General features: G+C 42.3%; 1 protein-coding gene across 20 annotated transcripts in view; it reads right to left on the bottom strand.

Annotated features, from left to right (window-relative positions):
* The window catches only part of LOC126499088 (60S ribosomal protein L31-like), a 78,668-nt gene that overhangs the window by 34,238 nt on the left and 38,019 nt on the right, over positions 1-6,411 (bottom strand). The window contains exon 6 of one of the 20 annotated variants that reach the window (XR_007590975.1): positions 1,714-5,075. The exons of the other annotated variants lie outside the window; for them this stretch is intronic. The gene's annotated coding sequence lies outside the window, so the exon portion shown is untranslated. Of the gene's footprint in view, positions 1-1,713; positions 5,076-6,411 lie in introns of those variants that run through there. 20 annotated transcript variants of the gene reach the window in all.

Here is a 6,411-nt window from a genome sequence, read left to right as displayed (position 1 = left end):
CTCTTGGCCCCCCTCTTGGCCCTTTTCCCCCCTACCCTTGTGTGTCGCACGTCCCACCCCTTACTGTGTTCCCCTCTCCCCATTAAAACACACCCACGTGGGAGCTGCGTGTCTGTCTCTTCCTTTGCGTGCCGTCTATCCCGTGTTTGTCCACACACCCACGCCGCCCCGCCGCCGTTTTTAAGGAATATTAGTCTACCCACGTGTTTGGTCACACAGTAGTCTAGATTTTAGATGTGATTAGAAATTAAGCCAGTGAACTTTAATCAGATTAGCTTTCCTGATATACCCAGGCTTACATTAGATGCTTTTCTCATAGCTACGATGAAAATCCCCGAGAAGAGTGACTTAGCAGAAGAAAGCTTTCTTTTGACTTATACTCTGAAGGGGTATGACCCAGCACTGCGAGGAAGATACAGTAGAATTCCTGGCAAGCTGGAATGTGTGGACAGGTGCTTTCTCATCTCTGCACCAGGAAGATGAGAGTTCGTACCCAGCCAGGTCAGACTGGAGGTCCCAGAGTCCACCCCCTAGCAAACCCACTTCCTACGAATTCCACAAATTCCTGAACCAACTCCCAGCTAGGGACCAAGTGTTTGGACCTCTCAGACTGCAGGGAGACTTCCCACCCAAACCAGCGGATACACACAGGCCCTATTGGTTCTGTCCTGTTTTCCTGGAGAGCCCTGAGTAGTAAAACTGCCTTTTCATCATCCCTTTTTCCCTTGGAGTTTTTCTCTTGGCCTTCACCTCTTCACACCTCCTTGGATGACACTGAATCCATAAATGGTTAAGAAGCTAGACCCGGGAGAACAGAAGGGAACAGAAGGAACAGAAGATGTGAGGAAGCAAGGTGTCATTGTGCTCATGCCTCGGCTATATTTATGGACCGGCATCCCGTGGCCTTGGTTGTCTTTATGGTAGGACATCGTGTATCACCAACAGAAGAGAAAAAGATGAAGGTGACACAGGCAGTGAGAACTATACAGAGAACAAAATGCAGCTGAATACAAACACACTCTCGGTGCTCATAGGAATCACATGGGTTTTCAAAATTGTCATAGACTTTTAATATCACAATTGATTTCAGATCACAGACTTCATTCATTTGCTGCATAACCCATGTGAAATAAATGTTTTGTGCCTTGGGGAAAAGGTTATATCCTTGCACTTTCAGAGTCACTGTGTGACACAGGTCACTCCTACTGCAATGGCTGAGCCTCTCTTGGGCTTACTGAGAAGAAGAGTGTCACACTAGGAAGCCCGCTGATATCTCAAGATCAGAGGCTCTCAGCTCATCCCGTTAAAGGACTGTCCAGGAAGGCTGTCTCTGCTGTGTCAGCATCATTTTGTGATTACTCTGGTCAGCTGTGCTGAGGCTCAATTTTATAGACAGTAAATACAAAGCCAAGGCAAACCCAAAGCTAGAGATCAAAGACTTGAAAATTTCCTGCTCTCCCTACAAGTGGTGGTTCATGTCTACAATCCCCGTACCTAGGAGGTTGCAGCAGGAGGATTTCCATAAGTGTAAAGCAAGCCTAGGCTATATATTGAGTACCAAGTCAAGTCAGCTGCCTACCAGGGCATGATCCTATCTCAACTACTACCTTCCCACCCACCCTCATGCCCCACCAGAAGAACAGGCAAACAAAAATCCTTTCCACCTTCAACAGTCACTAGAATAATGCAGAGAGCACTGAGTGAGGACTGGGTTTGGACGTGGCAAAAATTCCTCCCAGTACTCAAATATGCAGATTTGAACCTCGTATAGCAGGTCAGAAAGGGTCAGCATAAGCCACAAATTGAGTTGCAATGTTTTCCCAAGTGAGCCAGTCTACATCCATGCACATGTATGTAAACTTTCATGGTAAAGCAAACAATACTTCTCTTTATAAGAGGGGTCTGGTGTTTGGCACCGGCTTAAAGTGGAATGCTAGAATGCCTCTCCCAAACATTCTCAAAGCTCATGTTGAAAACACTGTTTTGAATACACAGCAAAAAGAATTTAACTCACTGTGGTTGTTTTTAATGAGGTATCTCCCATAGTCGTGGCATTTAAATACTTGGTTCCCAGTAGGTAGCTGTTTGGGGAGGCTTAGGAAGCATGGTCTTGCCATTTTAACTTCACTCTATCTGCTTCCTGTTTATGGTTAGAGATGTGAGCCCTCAGCTCTCAGCTTCCAGCTCCAGTTGCCAAGTCTGCCAGCTGCTGTCTCCATTGTGATAGTGATGGACTCTTATCCCACTGGAACCATAAATCCTAAATCAACTGTTTCCAACCTGTGGGACCCCCCCCTCTTCGGGGATCAAATGACTCTTTCAAAGGGGTCACCTAAGGTCATCAGAAAGCACAGATATTACAATTCATAACAGGAGCAAAATTGCAGTTATGAAATAGCAGCGATAATAATTTTGTGGTTGTGATCACTACAATACTAGGAACTCTATTAAAGGGTCACAGCATCAGGAAGGTTGAGAACCACTGTAACCCTTCCTTCTGTAAGTTGTCTTGATTATCGTGTTTAATCACAGCAATAACAAGGAAACAGATACACCCGTGCTTCCAAATTCTCATTCAGAGCTGCCCCCATGTAAGTCTCCAAAAAGTCAAATTGTGAAGCTTGACTCTAAATGAAGGTGGAACCAAGCCCAAAATTGACCAAAGCTTACTCATTTAAGAGGAAAGGAAGAGCTATCCTGGTGGTGTTTGAGTGCATACTATATACCAAACTTCTTTATTATGTCTGATCTTGAAATGTGGTACTCTTGTTGAATTGGTACAATGGCCAATGTAAGGCCAGTCTTTCAGTAATATTTCTATACCACATTATAAACAAGCCAACATGGCTAAGCAGTTGCTCATTTCTATAAATCCAAAAAGGAAATAAAGGTAATCATTTTTGCATAATTATTTATATAGTATCATATAACAAAATTATTATGTTTGGATTACAGTAGGTAAGCTTTGTTGATTTCATTTGGGTATTTTTTTCTTCAGCAAAAATAGAATATATCTTTAAGTATTACAGATAAATTTTAAAAAGTCATGCCATTTTGGAATTTAGCTAAAATATATTTCAATGACAGTGAGTATTTCCACAATACGTTTTCTGAAAACTGTGGTGCCTTTAACTAGTATGCTGCCAACAGGAGGAGAAGCTGGAGAATGACTAAATTACCCATCAGCCTCTAGCCCAATCAGCAGCCCAACCAGCAGTGGAGGTAGGAGGATCATCCTCAGGAACATGTTGAGTTTGAGGTCTACCTGCTGTTTGTTTTGAGACCCTGTCTCAAAATAAAGGGGAAAGGGTGGAGCAGCTCAGCAGGTAATGGTGCTCTCACCAAACCAAGACCTGAGTTCAAGACCCAGTCCCCACACGGTAAGAGACAAAACCAACTCCCTTGCTGTTTCCATAGCACATTTGTACACACACACACACACACACAAATAAATGCAATTTTAAAATAACTTGAAGGAAAAAGACAATCTAAGACTTGGAGATGGTTCAGAGATTAAGAGAACTTCCAGATCCTTTGGTGGAGACGTCAGTGCACCTTACTATATCCCACTGACCGTCAAATGACATGCTCCTGAGGTCAGGATACAGCTGAACACTGGGTGCTAGTTTAGTGTCATTATACTTTCCCTTTATAAAGGCACAAAAGGTACCAGGGCGGTGATGGCGCATGCCTTTAATCCCAGCACTTGGGAGGCATAGGCAGGCAGATCTCTGAGGCAGAGCTCAAGGTTAGCCTGGTCTACAGAGTTCCAGGACAGCCACACAGAGAAACCCTGCCTAAAAAAAAAAGAAAGAAAAAAAAAAGAAAAAGAAAAGAGCAAAAGTCACAAAGGTACAAAAATATGGCTCCAAGTTTACAGCAGCTTAGATTTTCATTAAATTAAAACTCCATGTGTTCAGTCTACTAGAATTTTTATTTTATTTGTTTTAAGACAGGTTCTCACTATGTAGCCCCAGCTGACTTGGAACTCACTATGTAGATTGTAGATAGACTGAGATAGAACTCTGAAATGCATCTACTTCTGCCTCCTGATTGCTGGAAATTAAAGGCATGTGAATGTTGTATTTTTTTTTTTAATTAATCATTTTCTTTTACTGAGACAGGGTCTTGGTATGCAACCCAAGCTAGCCTAGAACTTGCAACCCTCCAGCTCTGCCTCCCAAGTACTGGAATTACAGGCATGAACCGTCCATCTTTCATGCCTGGCCTTACAACAACATATTTACCACATTTTTATCACTCAACTTTTTACTCATTGTTATGTATATTTTCAGATATATTCATATATTTTAGGCAACTCATTATATTTGCACTTAGATTCATATGCGAATTCTTATAAAAAACGTCCTGTGATCTTTGCTGGGGTCTCATTCACAAATGAAAAGCACTGCCACTCAGGGAGACTGAGTGATACGTGCAATGAGCAGCAGTGGGACTGTGTAGGAGTCCGAGCTCCTCAGACCCTGAGCTCAGCCGTGCTTTTCTCAATGACTGCTTCCGTGTTTATAGTTTGGTAAGGTCTTTCAGCCTCACTTATTTCTAAGCTCTTAAAGGAACTGCAAGGCTACATATAAAACTTACAGCTCTGCCAATGGCCAATTAATTATGTCCTTTTTAAAGAATGTTTTTATCTATTCTTCAATAGTGGCACATGCATAAAAACTTGATCGTATCCATCCCTCTTCCTATTCCCTCTAAGGCATTTCAACTCCATGCCTTCATTTTGCTTTGTGTGACCCAGTGATTCTAGTTAGCCCTGCCCTCACGCATGTGACTTTTGAGACTACTACCGTATGTCATGGACAATCCCCCCAAATTATGCCCCATCCACCAGCAGCTGTTGGCTGTCAGTAGCTAGGGGTAGGGCTCCGTGAGCCTCTTCCAGGAACCACAATTGCTCTGAGTTTGTGAGTGTGGCAGCCATGCCCTATTAAGAAGACAACATTTTCCAACTCTTCTTCTCTCCATCCTCTGGCTCTTGCATTCTTTCAGATCCTGCTTCCAGGACATTTCCTGAGCCTTGGGGAGGGGCACAGGATTGATACAGGTGTTCTCTTTAAAAATAATAATACAAATATTTAGATTTCATGGCATTTGACAAGCAAAATTTGTTTTGTTTCTTTCTCTTTCCCTCTAGTCCCTGTTCTTTATGTCCTTGAAGGAAGTAAAAAATGGTCTTTAGTTTTGGTTTTGTATTTTTTTTTTGGTTTTATTTTGGTTATTTGGTTATTCTTTTTTTGATTATTTGTTTTCAATTTATATGTTTTGGAGGTTTTTTGAGTATTTGTTTTGTTTTTCTCTTTTTTTGTTGTTTTGAAACAGAGTCTCATTATGGAGCCCCAAATTTTCTCAAACTTGTAATGCTGCTACTTTTCTCTCCTGTGTCCTGGGTTGACAGCCTGCCCCACCAGGCTTGGCTGTACAAAGGTCTTTACCCAGTTAAGAGCTATGCTGATGTTTATTCCAAGGAAGCAGGGAGTTTTAAAACTGTCAGGCACACATTTAAAGGAAACAACCTTGTGCATTAAAGTATTTGTAGGTCTCCCTCTTCATCACTGTTTTGTTGCTATAACAAGACACCATGACCATGCCAGCTCTTTCAAAAGGAAGCTTTTTATTGGAAGCCTGCATACAGTTGCAAAGGATGAGTCCATTCTTATCATGGCAGGGACTATGGCATCATGCAGGTAAGTGTTGGAAACATAGCTGAGGACTACATCTTGATCTAGACAGAAAGAGAGGGAACACCAGTGCCTGGCATGAGCTTTTGAAACCTCAAAGCTGAGCCATAAAGAGACACTTCCTCCAACAAGGTCACAGTTCCTAATCCTTCTAATCCTTTCAAATAGTATTTCCTGGTGACTAAGCATTTAAATATATTTGCCTATGGGGAATATTTGTATGTAAATCACCAAAGTCTCCATATCCCTTAGTTTCATTGACATTGGATACAGAATGGTGTGATAATAAGGTGTACCTTTCATACATTTGGCGTTGTTACTGGCTACTATGCTTTTCTTGTTTTTGATCCTTGTTTTGGTTTAGTTTTGTTTTTTCAGACAGTCTCAGTCTGACCTTGAACTCCTGCCCTCTTACCTCCATCTCCCCTGTTTGGGGATGTACCATTACACTCAGTTTTTGTTTTCCTCCTTCAGTGCTAAGAATTGAATCTAGAGTCTTAAGCACACTAGATAAGTTCTTTACCAGAGAACAACAGACCCCTACGATGTGAAAATTAGGGAGCAGAAGTTGCAGAATAGCTGGACAATGGTGGCGCATGCCTTTAATCCCAGCACTTGGGAGGCAGAGGCAGGCGGATCTCTGTGAGTTTGAGACCAGCCTGGTCTACAGAGCTAGTTCCAGGACAGGCTCCAAAGCCACAGAGAAACC

This window comes from Alexandromys fortis, unplaced genomic scaffold (assembly GCF_014885135.2).
Source record: "Alexandromys fortis isolate MF-2015 unplaced genomic scaffold, M_Fortis_MF-2015_v1.1 scaffold_14, whole genome shotgun sequence".
Lineage (NCBI taxonomy): Eukaryota > Metazoa > Chordata > Mammalia > Rodentia > Cricetidae > Alexandromys > Alexandromys fortis.
Note: the sequence above shows the minus strand (reverse complement) of the source record. Positions and strands in the feature narration are given on the sequence as shown.